Source organism: Phyllobates terribilis, unplaced genomic scaffold, assembly GCF_046119375.1.
Source record: "Phyllobates terribilis strain yellow unplaced genomic scaffold, ASM4611937v1 Scaffold_2__4_contigs__length_985480577, whole genome shotgun sequence".
Classification (NCBI taxonomy): Eukaryota; Metazoa; Chordata; class Amphibia; order Anura; family Dendrobatidae; genus Phyllobates; species Phyllobates terribilis.
Genome location: NW_027362762.1, coordinates 326,691,618 through 326,707,598, shown reverse-complemented (window position 1 = coordinate 326,707,598; position 15,981 = coordinate 326,691,618).

Here is a 15,981-nt window from a genome sequence, read left to right as displayed (position 1 = left end):
GGATCTACTAACAAGGAGCCAGTTCAAAAGACCTACACGCAAGTTAAACAGAGGTATTTCTCTAAAAGACTCCTTTCCATGCCAGGACTGCAACATGTGCCAGTTTATGCACCCGACCCGGACACCTTTATAAACTGCCTTGATGGAAAGGCATATCCTCTTAGAAACTACATCAGTTGCAAAACAAGACATGTCATTTATGCCATTATTTACCCTTGCCATCAAGTTTATGTTGCACATACTTCACAGGAGTTGATGAAGCACATACAAAAACACTTTTAGACAATTAATTTGGTGGCTGCAGACCTTAAAAAGGGAAAAACCCTCACTTCAGTAACTTCCCACTTTATTGACCACCATAATGGTAACCATGCAAATACACATATTGTTGGCCTTCAAAAGGTTATTGAGTCTGGTAGGGGCAACAACCTAAACAAGAGGCTGTTACAAACCGAGTCACAGTGGATTTATGAACTGCATTCTGTTGCCCCCTTCGGATTAAATGAAGAACTCGTCTTTTCAGGTTTTCTAGGCTGACAACCCAATATACTCATTATCAGCGACCTGTCTAATCTCTCTGCCTGCTTCTATTTTTTTCTTATTCCTCCAAAAGGACTAGTCTGGAGGTGGAATAACTATCCCACAGGGAGATGACCACGAGACATCAATAGATGACTCACCACAAGTTCTTTTGGGACCTGTTCCTGGATAAGTCAAGTGGATCCCTGTTGGACTGAAGGATAATGGAATGTAGGCTGGCCTTCCCTTTTCCTACATGTATTGGTGATGACCATGGATGGCTTGCTTCTTAATAGAACGCTACCACCTTACAACACCGTCCAATGGATAGGCACGTCAGGGGGATTTTGTGACCCTACAATGATGGACATGAAAAGAGGACCAAGAGGAGCCTTAAGTCAACAAATGACTCTGGGATGGCGATTTATTTCTAAACACCCTATAGCTGGAAGCTATGGATAAATCAACTTACAAATCGGACTGTGCATCTAAGGTATATTGTACTCCCCCCTTTTCCTTTATTCTTGAAGTGGGATGGGACTCTTGAACAGATCCTGTACCTTTTTGTTGTACCTTTCGGACTGCGACTTTATTATAAGCCATGCTTCCAATGGAATGAACTCTGATGCCCATGCAGGTTTCATATGCAATTGGTACATGATTGCTGACTCCATTGTGCCCTGCATGGGCATGTCATATTTATACTCCTTACTAACATCACCTACCTTGGGGTCCATACAATTGGCTTTCTTAGGGTCTGTATGCGGGCCTTATAACTTATTTGCTGCATTCTGACTTGTCGTCTCAGTACTATATATGTTGCAACATATGCTTGGTGCAATTATGGTATGATGGTATCTCCTGAGCATTGTCGGCCTTGGCTGGATGCGATAAGGGCAGTCCGTCCCTTATACTGTGCGGCCAATACCGGACAGTGGCAGCCATTTGAATCAGAGCAACACTTGTTGACACACTTTGTGCTCTACACAACCTTACCACTCTGACTCATCTGCCGGGCATATATATGTGGGCGTCCATGTATTCGCCCATAGGGTACAACCTGCATGATGCATGTGCCCCCTTTCTCTCCCCTGTATGTGGGTTCAATGAGCTGCCGTATTGCCCACATCATTACTTCTGGCCGCGTGACTTCCTGTCCGGACCGGCCATGGAACACTAACCACCACCGGGAAGCACTCACTTCTGATTATGGTAACTATAAAATATATTGAACATTAACGGAGAACACATTCCCCTGACTAAGCCATACTCGTGGGGTTCTCACTGTGTGCCTCCCTGGCATCACAACCCCTCTCTGTATATACTGATGGCAATGGGTAATATTCTACTATCTTGCCATACATATCTTTCCATACAGCTCCTAGGGGGGAGAGGTTTTATGCTTGGTGCCTCGCTATTCTCAGGCTTTATCCCTAATGATCTTTTAGATCAACCACATCAAGCTGTGAATTTTGGTTGGCATTAATGATATTTTTAGACACCTCTCCCAGGGCAATCTATTCTAATTGTATGGTTTAGCACGTTATTGCCTCCTCTCTATGTCTATCCGCTAGGAGTTCCCTTATGGCGCATTTATAATATTTGCACATGTTGACATTATCTTTTGCACATGTTGATATTTGTACATGCTGATATTATCTTTTTCTTTTGTAGTAACTCTCATCCATATGACAGATTTTCTGTCTTGTGCATATATTGTCTGGATTCCCTAACATTGCATTTTATGCTATCTGGGATTTACTACTGCCTGTGTGAATGCTGTTTGCAGGTTATACATTTTGGGGTTTGCATGCCTATTATATATGATATTATTAACTATACTTATCATGTGGGGGACAGTTTATATACATACCATGTCTATGTTTTTTTAAATGCTTTTAATATGGTGTGTCTATGTTCAATAAACTTTTTGTCATTTTTTCTACTGGAGGTGTGCACGTCCTTATATAGTTCCTTTTTCTTCTACATGATTATGTTACCTTTCTCTGCATGATGTAGCACCCCCATCGATATTGTTATATACTTGTATATTGGTAGTGCAACCCCACCCCTTCCCTTTGCTAGTACAGTCCGTGTGAGCTTCAGGTATCTAAGTCTCATCAGGATTACCTTCCCCCTGGGGGTTAACATCTGGCAACGAGGGTCAGGATGCTACTTGAACCCTACATTGTCCTGCCCCGGATCCAAAAATTTTGGCCATTGGTCCAGATGATTTCCTCCTCATGAGTCTGTGAATCTTTGGAGCAGACTTCTGATGCCCATGGCATAGAATGTGTAAACAACTTTGCAGACTTACCCATCTGTGGTTCCCTACAGTTAGTTGGGCGGTTGGAGACTAGTGATGTGGGGGGAAACAAGGGTAATTGGGGTGTCAACTCTGAGGACTGTACTGTGTGTGATGTTGAGGTGGAGGAAGAGGAGGAGAGGCCACTTGATGCAGCACTTGCCTTCTACTGGAGCACCTGCTCTTTCTGTCCCTCAACCACAAGGCGTCCTTCTGAGCAGCTGCCAAAGAAATGGAGTGGAGTAGCCCGTCCAGTAACAGAAATTGTCAGTTGTCTTTGGATAGGACATGACAGTGTTGGTTCACTAGAGCTTTCACTAACATTATCACCAACCCCACGTACACCTTGAACACCAAGCTTTCTCCCCCTTCCACCATGTCCTTGCTTTTTCCCACTCATGTTGCTCAGATAGTGTGGTTGGAGCATTCTATTAGCAACAAAAAAATAGATTTTTTTACTGTGGAGCCCTGGATACAGCAGAATCTTAGCGCAAAATAATTAAAAGCTCAGATGTGGCCTGCTTTATGAATCACGTTAGTAACCGAATAAATTAGATTTTTTACTATGGATGAGTCCTGGATACAGTAGAATATATGCGGCAAAAAAGAACAAGCTCACATGTGGCCTGCTGTATATATCACGTTAGTAACAGAAGAAATTAGATTTTTTACTGTGGAGCCCTGTAGACAGCTGAATCTCAGCACCAAAAAATTACAAGCTGAGATGTAGCCTGCTATATGTATCATGTTAGTAATAGAGTTGAGCCACCCCCGTAGTGTTCGAGTTCGGTTCGGTTCGTCGAGCACCCGTATGTTCGCCGAACTGTTCGTCAAACTGTTCATCGAACTGTTCGTCGCACACCTTTGAACACCGTTAAAACCAATGGCAGGCAAACAAAAACACATAGAAACACATAGAAAACACTTCAAAGGTGTCCAAAAGCTGAAAAACTGCTCAGAAGACACAACTAACACATGGAAAAATGACAAGTACATATAGTCATGCGAAAAGAAAAGAGATGGAGGATTAAAATGACGGGGAGACACAGATATAGGCATGTCATGCTCTTCTAAAATCAAGAAAAGCTGGAGTAAAAATTTAAAATCAGCCTACCAACACCCAGACGTCGTGACAAGAAAATTAAAAAAAGAAATATCTTTAGGTAGAATGGCGGTTCCATTCAGAACACTTTCCTTACAAGACGTAGTGGTATCCCCATTGTGAGTTGTGCCAAAAACGGAACCCAATACATTCGGACTAATCCACCATTTGACATATCCAAGGAGCAGGTCCGTAAACGACAACATCGACGCGGAACCAAGTACAGTAGTATATACTGTACATCCTTTGACAAGGCAATCAGGCGGATCAAGAAGTTGGGAAGGGTCACCCTAATGGCCAAAACAGACATTGATGCGGCGTTCCGGTTACTTACTACCTGTGCCTCCGAATAATGTCCACCTATTGGGCTGCTTCTGGGAAGGAGCATACTATATAGATTGCTGTTTGCCCATGGGGTGCTCCAGATCCTGCTCACTATTTGAGGCGTTTAGTTGCTTCCTCGAAAGGGTTGTAATGGACGTTTCTAAGGGGGCACATATTATCCATTACCTCGACAACTTCTTATGCCTGGGCCCAAAAGATTCGCCACAGTGTGAATACATGCAGTAGTCCACCTGTGAGAAGGAGAGAGCTGGAGGGAGAGCGGACACCACAGAGCCGAGGGGTTAGATGGAGAACGGAAGAAGGAAAGAGGGCGAGGGAGGTAAGGGAGTACAGTGGAAGGCCGACCTCAGCTCCCCCACGTTCCTGCTGCACGGGGAACAGCCCTGGGAAGAAAAGCCACTTGCGCATCCCTTTGAGGTTACAGGCGCGAGCGGACAGAAGGACTATGCTGGAGTGCGAAGCCGACACGGCCAGTCCGTTCCTGCCCATGCGACCTCTGTGTCACCGGGTTTGTGCTTGAGCCACGGTGGACCCTGACGGCCAGCCCCCTCTCTCCCAATACTGGTGCCTGTCCGCTGGTAGGTCGAGACCCCCAGCGGTGGTGGGGAAGTAACATCTGCAGAAGAAAGACCATCTTCCAGCCAAACTAAGATGTCTACTTCTTTTCGTGGACAATGTGATACGATCCCTTTCTTACGGCCATGCCCATCGCTACAAATTCCAGATGAGGCACAAAAACAGCAGGTGCTTCAATGGATATCAAGTGATCCTTCAAGTGGGCCCTCCTCCACCTCAACTTCAACATCACAAATACTCCAGTCCTCAGAGGTGTCACCCCAATCGCATTTGCTTCCACACAGCTCCCAAATCTCCAGCTGCCCGTCTGAGTATGGGGTAACACAGATGGTTGAGTCTGCACAGCTGTTTACTCATACTATAGCCTGGGAAACGGAGGTCTGCTCCAGAGCTTCTGTTATTCCAGACGAGGAAATGATCTGCACTGATGCCCAGAATCTTTATGAGTCGGATCCAGGACCAGATGAAGAAGGTTCTGAGCATAATGTAGACCCTCGTTCCCAAACTGTAACTCCTGTTGGTGGAGACAATGATGAAGACGATGATGAGACTCAAATACCTGATTGGAGCGACAACTTAACTTTTCGGTCAGGGCAGGAAGAGGTTGGCTCTGAGTACGACGGGTGTGAGAACACACAGGGTGATGATGACGAGGTTGGAGATCCCACTTACTGTCAACCCACAGTCAGCCAGTCGATGAGGTCAGCAGAGGAGGTGGAGGAGGATGTGACTAGCCCAGGGGATGGGGATGTCGTGGTGGTCGGCTCCCGGGCCCATACCCTGGGGTCACTCTTTAAAAGGGTGGATAATTGTTAATTTTATAAGAGTTCGTGACGCCACCTGTGGTATCTGGTGAGAAGCACCAGCGCTGCAGCAGTCCACTGAGGCCGGTGATAAGGCAGCTCGATGGTATAGCTCCTCACAGGTGGAGCTAGGCCTCAGAAAAGCGTATGCAGGGGGAATGCAGGAGCTGGGTCAGAGCAAGAACGGGAACGGACACGGTAGTCACTTCAGTACCTTTTACTGGTGGAAATTCAGGCACATCCCGGAGCACTGTACGGTGAAGGGTGCATATCAGGATCCTCCCCAATGAGCGGGTGTAGGCCTCCTGTTTCTTGCCTCTGCGTAGTAAGTTTCTGACCTGCCTGGAACTAGGCCTAACTTTGTCTCTGTCCTGCACTGGCTGACCTTGTGGTAAGGCCTTGTCTTGGAGTTCATGCTCCCAGTATGCGGGGCCTAAGCGTCTCCTGGCTCTGTTACGTATCAGCACCTTAGCGATCCTGGGACTTGAAGTTCTCCAGAGATTCCGGTTATGCCTTACTAGGTCATAGAGATCCTGGTAAGCTCGGATCCGGTGTCAGCTAAATGCTTCGGGGTGAGCTGGTTAAGCTCCTCTGCCCCCTATGTACTAACTCTCCACTCGCCTTCGGCCTACTCGGGCCCTCACTAGGCTATACACACTAACGGCAGCTTGCCGCTTTTCACCGATCTTATGGCGCCAGCACACCTTAAGCTCTAACTGGGCTCCCTGAATCTAGCTAGCAGGAGCCTTGTGCTTCACTGCTGAACTATTAACTGAGTTCTCTAGACTAGACTGAGATCCACTGCAGACTGACCTCTCTTAGGCTTCTCTACTGCAGGAACTCTTCAGAGGAACTGAACTGCCTAGCTCCACCTTCCCTATTTATATCTCTAATGGGCTCCCTCTGCTGGTCTGAGGTGGAAGGTGGAGATGTGTGAATGTTTATGGGGGACTCTTGTGGAGGATTCCATCAATGCACTCTCCTAGGATCTGTGATACCAAGCGCAGCTGGGCGTCACAGATGCTATTGACGACAAGGTTAGGTTGCGCCTTCCTGGACAGAGACGGAGTACTGGAAGCACGTCAACAACTGCATCCTCAACCACAGCTCTGCCTCTGACCACAAGTCGTAGTGGCTCTTCAGGTCGCATGGGCTCTAAGCCTTGCATAGCCAGGGCATTTTTTCAGATCGATAAGGATGACCCAACTCGTGTTATCTGTAATATTTGTCACCAAAAGCTAAGTAGAGGCCAAAAAATCCATAGTTTGAGTACTTCATGCATGAACCGTCACATGGATATGAAGCATAAGTTGCAGTGGGAAGCTCACTGTGCTACAATGCGGCCTAGCGGGCCGGGCCAACCACCGTCTGCCCCATCTTGTGCATCCGCGGCCTCTTCATCCTCTGTGACTGGGGGGACAGCAGTCACACATATTTTTGGATGCAGACCTGCCACCTCTTTACCCGCAACAGCCAGTGTGATTGGCAGGACATCATTTCATTTGGAAGTGGAAACACCGGCTGTTGTTCAGCGCTCTCCGACATCAAGAGCACTACCTTTGGATCAAGGCAACCGAACTTTTCCGCCTGCATCTTCCTCACAGACCGGCAGTTTGCCGGGGACACCCTCCTCAACCCCGTCTAAGCACAACAGCCAGCCCTCGGTCCCTCAGATGTGGACAAGTAAAAGACCATTTCCTCCTAGCCATGACAAAGCTAAGAGGTTGAATTTCACCATCTGCAAGCTGTTGGCTACAGAAATGCTGCTTTTCTGCCTGGTGGACACAGAGGATTTTCGAGACCTTATGTCCGTCGCAGTGCCCCAGTACCAGATGCCCAGTCGGCACTACTTCTCAAAGAAAGGTGTGCCTGCGCTCCACCAGCATGTCGCACACAACATCACAGCTTCTTTGGGAAACTCTGTGTGTGACAGGGTGCATTTCACCACAGACACTTGGACGAGTAGGCATGGACAGGGGCGTTACATGTCGCTGACTGGGCACTGGGTAACTATGGTGACAGCAGGACAAGGGGCTGCTGTCCAAGTCTTGCCGTCCCCACGAGTTGTGCGTCAATCCTCTTTATCTAGATGTTCCTCCACTGCTTCTGCCTCCTCAACCTCCTCTCGGTCCTCCACCTGCACCCAAAGCCTGTCTGGTAATGCCACCAGCTTTCTAACTGCGCAGAATTAATCCTGCACACCTCCTTACTATGCTGGCAGCAGGGCTCAACGGCATCAGGCGGTGTTTACTTTGAAATGTCTGGGAAATGTGAGTCACACAGCTGAGGAGTTGTGGTCAGCTCTGGAGACCCAGTTTCATGAATGGTTGTCTCCACTGGACCTGCAACCAGGGAAGGCCATGTGCGACAATGCTGCAAACCTGGGTGCGGCCCTTTGCCGGGGCAAAGTCACACACGTGCATTGTATGGCTCACGTGTTGAACCTGGTTGTCCAGCAATTTTTAGCCTACTATCCCGGACTAGATGGCTTTCTGCAGAGGGCACGGTCGCTGTGTGCTCACTTCCGCCGTTCGCATCCCGCAGCTCAACGACTTACATCTCTACAGAAGTCGTTGGGCCTGCCAGTTCACCGTCTGAAATGCGATGTGCCGACACGGTGGAATTCAACTCTGCACATGTTGCAGCGACTGTGGCAGCACCGACAAGCCCTGGTGCAATACGTTCTGACGTATAGCCTGGGCCACCGAGATCCAGAGGTGGGGCAAATCACGCTGCAGGAGTGGTCTCAGATCAGGGTCCTATGAAGTTGACGCGCTCCCTGGGCCGTGGAGTACCCGGAGCCCTGCAGGTAGTCGATGGGGGTTGTAGTCACTGTGGCGGTGACCCGGTCCGTGACCCAGGGCGGTCAATTCAAGGGTAATTTGTATATATGGGTTTTATAATGTCCGACTATGCCACCTGTGGAGTGTGGCCAAAGGGGCCGCCGCTGCGGAACAGTCCTCTGAAGCTGGTGGTTTTGCAGCAATGGTATTATTACTCCCCACAGGAAGAGTGTAACTTCAGGGCAGTGTGGGTGGATGATGGCGGTTGTAGTGCAGGGAGTCAGTAATGAACACAGAGTCCGTGTGATGCAGTCCCAAGATCTTTACTCACAGTTGTTGCAGTCCAGATTACAGGTACCAGAGCAATCTCCCCCATCATGCTGTGCCTACTCAGTGAGGGGCTCAGTCCATCCCCAGATACCTCTGGAGTACTTAGCAGGACCCCCTTCTGTGTGTCCTTTCTTTGGCCTTCTCCCTGCACCTCAGACCCAGTGACACTTCTATCCAGTATCTTCGGGCCTTGGCGGGCGACGTGTGTTGCATCCCCTGGGTCCTATGTGGCTACCTTCTTAGTGAGGCTGGTGTGGACTTTGGCCTGCAGTACATGAAATGCGGCAGCCTCTGGTTTCTAGTTGAGCTTTGCTGTTTCTCCGCTAGTTGAGGGACCGGTTCCCCTTATCTGGCCTGACCCCTCTACCTCCTGGTAGCAGCGGGCGTACGGGTGGCCTTCTGCACGTCCCGTACCCCTAGGGTCCCTTCGGTTCCTGGAGCCTTCCTGCTCCCACTCCTCTCTTCTCTCCTTCAGTCCTGGGCCTCCCAGGCTAGGCCCGCCTCCGGAGCATAGCTCATGCAGAGCCTCTGCTCCTGTCACTTCTCCTCCTCTGACTGGCTTGCTCTTTCTAAGATGGTTATTTATACTCTCCCTATCATGTGCTCCCTTAAGCTGCTTTCTCCACCCACACCCACTACATAGGACCCTCCCGCCAGCTAGGGACCTGGGACTGTGCTCTCCCTTAGGAGCAATCTCGCCCTACCCCCACTGCGGGTATGTGTTGGATGTAGGTGTTAGGGTCCCAAGCCATACTCCTTCCTTACCTGAGGGTGAGATACCACACCTCTGGGTGAGATGCAGTACCTCTGTGGCGACTGAGCCCTCAGGGGCACCACACACCCTTCTGCACAGTTTTGAAATGGTGACGAAGATGTTTAGTGCTGACGATGCCATTATCAGCATGACTATTCCAGTGATTTACATGCTGGAGCACACGTTAAACAGAATTCAGTGTCAGGTGGTGGGACAAGAGGAGGTGTAGGACGTAGAGGAGGAGTCGTATGCGGAAGGGATAACATCTCCAAGGTCCAGACGGTCAGCAGCACCAAGGCGGCAGGCATGGGAGGGTGGGGGAGAGGGATTAACCAGGGCGCATGGTAGCAGCCAAACTGTTGAGGAAGGTGCAGGAGCCGAGGAAGAAGTGGAGGACGAACTGGGGATGGGCATGTAAGACTCATCAGATGAGGGAGACCTTGATCACATTTCTGTTGTGTGAGGTTGGGGGGAGAGGGCAGAGGAAGGAAGCATGATTCTTACCTCGCTACCAACACAACAAGGACTTGGTCCTCCTAGATGCGCAAGACACATGAGTGCCTTCTTGCTGCACTACCTGCAACATGACCCTTGGATTGTCAGAATTCGAAGTAATCCTGACTACTGGGTTGCCACACTCTTAGATCCCCGGTACAAAAGTAAATTTGCCGAAATAATTCCTGCCATAGAAAGGGATTCACGCATGCAGGAGTATCAGCAGAGGCTGTTGCAGAATCTTACATGTGCTTTTCCACAAAACACCAGTGGTTCAGGTAGTGAATCTCACAGTTCTAACTTGCAAACCGTGGGACTGTCTAGTCTTCATCACTCAAACCGTAACAGTAACACAGTATCTGCTGGTCACAGCAATTTTGTGGAATCGTTTCACCACATTTTTAGACCATCCTTTGCAAGGCCACAGGAGACAAGAAGTCTGACACATAGTCAACGCCTAGAGAGGATGGTACAGGAGTATCTCCAAGTGAACATCGAAGCCATGACTGTGTCACTGGACCCTTGCTCATTTTGGGATTCCAATCTGGAAAAATGTCCGGAGCTCGCCACTCACGCCTTGGAGATCTTGTCATGCCCTGCAGCCAGCGTTCTCTCTGAATTTGTGTTCAGCGCTGCTGGTGGTGTGCTGACAGATAAGCGCACGCGGCTGTCCACTGAGAATGTAGACAGACTCACGTTCATAAAGATGAACAAATCATGGATCCGCAAGGACTTTTCTACCCCTGTGTCATCCTGGGGAGACTAAAAGCTTGAGGATTTGGTAAAATCACCTCACCAACCGTTTTAAGCAACTCTGGGGCAATTGATGACACTTAAGTGGTGTCTGTGCAAAAATTTTTGGAAAAAATGGAGACTCTTTTTGTAGTCCCCTTGCTGTGTTTTACGTGACATTGGCATCGTCAATTCCAGGTGGGTTGGGTCGCCCCGCCCCTTTTAACTGTAAGAAACTACATACACTATGGCTTGGGGTAACACAGATGGTTGAGTCTGAAGAGCTGTTTACTCAGAGGTCTGCTCCAAAGCTTCAGTGTCTGCTAGTCAGCGTAGAATTTTTAACTGCATCTAGCCTAGGCAATATTTTGGGCGTAGTAGCCCAGCTGCAAAGCAAGCTGCACCGCCTGTGTATCTAAAAAGAATTTTTAACTGCATCTAGCCTAGGCAGACTGTGGGGACCCCCAACCAAAGCCAGACGCTCAGTCCCCCTACTGCCCCCCTTTCCTTGACAATACAATAATGTAACTCTTACAACTGGATGGGTGAGGATAGGTCACAGCTTTATTAACTCTTTATACTCATTCCAATAGAAAGACATTTTATTTCTAAAATAATTCAGCTTGTTGCAGCATTCCCTGGGTCTCTACACCGGCAAGTTGGCCAACAAGTGTAACTCTCCAACATGTCCTTTCTATTTCTAGGCCACGGAGGATCCTGCGTACTCGTATGCAGGACTCTGACCCCCATCCATCACTCTTAACGCTTATTCCACTCCGTCCTGGAGTCCTGACAGGAATATGTCCAGTCCAATATCTATTAAGTGAACACCGTCGGGCCGTATGAGGCCTGCTTCATCTCCTTCCAGTTGTCGGTGTCGTATCACTACACCGCCTCTGTCTCTTCTAAATTTTGCCATCCGAATATTTATTAACCGCCTTGTCCGTTCGATGGCCGCACCTTGCCATACCGCTATCGGCACAATCTCTGACCATACTATAGTTAGTTTTGTGAAAAATTCTCTGAAGCGCTCAGTGTCTAGTTTCATTATTGCCATTAGTTATGCGCTCTTTTGATAACCTAGGTCGTTTCCCCAGGCCTGTATAACTAAGATGACCGGACCTCTTGCCTCTCTCCCTACCTTGATTACCTCCAGTAGTACCTGTGGCCATAGCAGGCCTCTAATACCTCTCCAGTTGAAATATGTGTTATGAAACTCTAATTTCCTCCCGCCTGGGAGGACTTTCGAACTTTTTTCTGCCCAATATATATACGAGTGGCCTATCACCCACACTGTTGGCTTAGCGTCACCTGTAAAAGAAACAAACCACGTTAGGATAACAAGTCCGGTCTTATGTATCTCGCCAAACACGTGGATCGCCATCTCAATATCGTCTGAACTTCCGTTTCTGACAGTCCTGCTCTTGCTGCTTCCGTGGCCGCGCCTATGTGGAATGCGTGTGTCCCATTATCTTTGGGGTGGTTCCCTGCCGATGTTATGCATTTATTAAATATAGCTTGGAACTGGTATCTTGATAATGGCATTCCATCAATGTGTGATAGGAAGAAATTACTTTGTGATCTGATGGTTATATATGTTTTTACTATTGTTACCCGACTCAGTGTACCGTTTGTGGGTTGTAGAAGTACCCAAGTGCCCCTGCCCGCTGGAACCGTTTTCGATTGGCGTATACGTAGACGTATTGCATTATTGGCTATGAGTACGTCCTGGTGTAATAAGCCTCCACTGGTGGTAAATTTGGACTGAGGGACTAATTCGCTTATGCATAGCGCCCCGAAGAAGGCGATCGCAAATGCAGTAGACAGTAGTGTTGCTTCAAATTGTGAGTGTCATGTTAATGGTGTTAGGGATATGATGTGAGAAATCAGTTTTAGTGACACGGGACGGGACGTCTACACTCCTGACTTGGCTGACCCCTTTTCCACCCTTTTATGGATTGTCTGATGATGAATCTCTTTGTCACATCTCCCCAATTCAGTAGTTGGAAGTGAAATGCTACTCCGGTCAGACACCGCTGCGCTGACGCCCCTGATACGCCCCTCATCATTAGCTGGTGGAGAAATTCTATGGTGACTTGTAATCTGGCTTGTTCACATTGGTCAACCCGTCTGCCTGCTACTAGTCGTGTCCACTCTTCCCATGCCTTACCGTATGCTTGCCACGTCGACGGGGCAACTGACGCTCTGATTAATGGCATCAACTATTCGCCACTAGATCCCATAGGGAGGGTGGGCAACTGTTGTCCGATGGGTGGGCATTGGGGAGGAGCTCTGTGAAAATCTGCCAATTGAATTGTGATAAAGCGTTAGCAGCAGCTTTAGACCCCTCAGCATCGTGGCTAGCGCGGACCCATACATTGTGTTTTAGGCACAGGAATGCTAGCCGGCGTAGTAGGCCTAGCACTGGGAGAGACGATGATGCTATCTTATTAATGCAGTGCGCTAGGCTGGTGTTTTTTGTTATGAAGCGTATATTTTTGTTAGCCAGGTGCGCGCCCCATATTTCTATTGCTACCACTATTGGGAAGAAAAATTATTTTCCGGGCTAGATGCAGCTAAAAATTATTATTAATTTCAAAGCTGGTGGAGCTTGGTATAGATGGCCGAATACAATGAGTACCACACACTGCTACTATGCCCAAAATTATTTTCCAGGCAAGATGCAGCTAAAAATTATTATTAATTTCAAAGCTGGTGGAGCTTGGTATAGATGGCCTAATACAATGAGCACCACACACTGGTACTATGCCCAAAATTATTTTCCAGGCAAGATGCAGCTAAAAATCATTATTAATTTCAAAGCTAGTAGAGCTTGTATAGATCGCCTAATACAATGAGTACCACACACTGGTACTATGCCCAAAATTAATTTCCAGGCAAGATGCAGCTAAAAATTATTAGTAATTTCAAAGCTGGTGGAGCTTGGTATAGATGGCCTAATAGAATGAGTACCACACACTGCTACTATGCCCAAAATTAATTTCCAGGCAAGATGCAGCTAAAAATTATTAGTAATTTCAAAGCTGGTGGAGCTTGGTATAGATGGCCTAATACAATGAGTACCACACACTGCTAATATGCCCAAAATTATTTTCCAGGCAAGATGCAGCTAAAAATTATTAGTAATTTGAAAGCCGGTGGAGCTTAGTATAGATGGCCTAATAGAATGAGTACCACACACTGCTACTATGCCCAAAATTATTTTACAGGCAAGATACAGCTAAAAATTATTAGTAATTTCAAAGCTGGTGAAGCTTGGTATAGATGGCCTAATACAATGAGTACCACAGACTGCTACTATGCCCAAAATTATTTTCCAGGCAAGATGCAGCTAAAAATTATTAGTAATTTGAAAGCTGGTGGAGCTTAGTATAGATGGCCTAATACAATGAGTACCACTCACTGCTACAAGCCCAAAATTATTTTCCGAGCTAGATGCAGCTAAAAATTATTTGTAATTTGCAAGCTGGTGGAGCTTAGTATAGATGGACTAAGAATAAGTCCCACACACTGCTACAAGTCCAAAATTATTTTCCGAGCTAGATGCAGCTAAAAATTATTTGTAATTTGCAAGCTGGTGGAGCTTAGTATAGATGGACTAAGAATAAGTCCCACACACTGCTACAAGCCCAAAATTATTTTCCGAGCTAGATGCAGATAATAATTATTAGTAATTTGCAAGCTGGTGGAACTTAGTATAGATAGCCTAATAGAATGATGCTATGCCCAAAAGGGTTTACTTGGCTAGGTGCAGTTAAAAAAATTGTATTCTATACACAGGTGGTGTAGCTTGCAACACAGATACGCTACTCCACTGACTAACACACACTGCAAGAGGCCAAAAAGGATTTGCTTAGCTAGATTTAGCCAAATGCTGTGAAAAACACTTGCACAGCACTGGCACAGACCTGCCTAGCAAAAAGTCCTAGGAAATGCAGTAACCTAGTCCTCAAAAGGACTGCAATTACAATTAGTCCCTACTCCCAACCTATCTATATAAGAGCACAGACCTGCCTGATAAAAGTCGTAGGAAATGCTGGAACCTAGTCCTCAAAAGGACTGCAATCACAACTTTTCCCTACTCCCAAGCTATCTGTATATTTCTGAGAAAATTGGCTTGAAATTAACACTGAAAGTATAGCGCACACAGCAACAGTGGTGCCGTCTAACACGCAGCTGCAGCAGTGAGAAAATGGTGGCGACGGGGAAAATGGTTGGGTCTTATAGGGCAAGGACATGTGACATACACAGCCAATGACAAATGCCCTTGCTTGTGTGAAAACAAGCAGTTCGCTCCGTGTGTGCGCTGCTGATAGGCTGACAGATTGTACCTCCCCACTGTAAATGCGGGAAAGAGAAAAAAAATGGAGATCTTCATTATTTATGCAGAGATCCATCCCCTGCCCCTCCCCCCGCCCCTCTGTGCACTCAAACTGCGTATTAACATTGATTATCAGCATTACTGTGAAAAAATCCAGTTATGATTTTGGTGCACAAACAATTATCGAACATAACCTCGAACAGCCGGATTTTTTTCAAATCGTTCGTGTTCGCCGAACGGCTCGAACACCGCTCAAAACAGCTCGAATTTGAGACTGGCGAACAGTTCGAGTCGAACACCGCTCATCTCTAGTTAGTAACTGAAGAAATTTTATTTTTTACTGTGAATGAGGTCTGGATACAGTAAAATATATGTGACAACAAATTACAAGCTCAGATGTGGCCTGCTGTATGTATCACGTTAGTAACAGAAGAAATTAGATTTCCTTACTGTGGAGCCCTATATACAGCTGAATCTCAGCGCCCAAAAATCACAAGCTGAGATGTGGCCTGCTGCATATATCACAGTAGTAGCAGAAGAAATTGGAATTTTTTTTCTGTGGACAAACTCTGGATACAGCAGAAGCTCTGAGCAAAAAAATTACTAGCTCACATGTGGCCTACTGTACGTATCACGGTAGTACTGGAAAAAATTAGATTTTTTACTGTGGAGCCCTGGATACATCTGAATCTCAGCGAGCAATAAAATTACAAGCTCAGATGTGGCATGCTGTATGTAGCACAGTAGGAACAGAAAAATTTGGAGTTTCAAAGGTGCACTCCTGCATGGAGCTCTTTATCAGCCAGACAGAGTTCTATGTTGAAATGTGGCCTACTGTCTCTGCCTGGACCACATTAATAGCAAAATCGATTGATCTGCTGGAAGGTCGATTTCA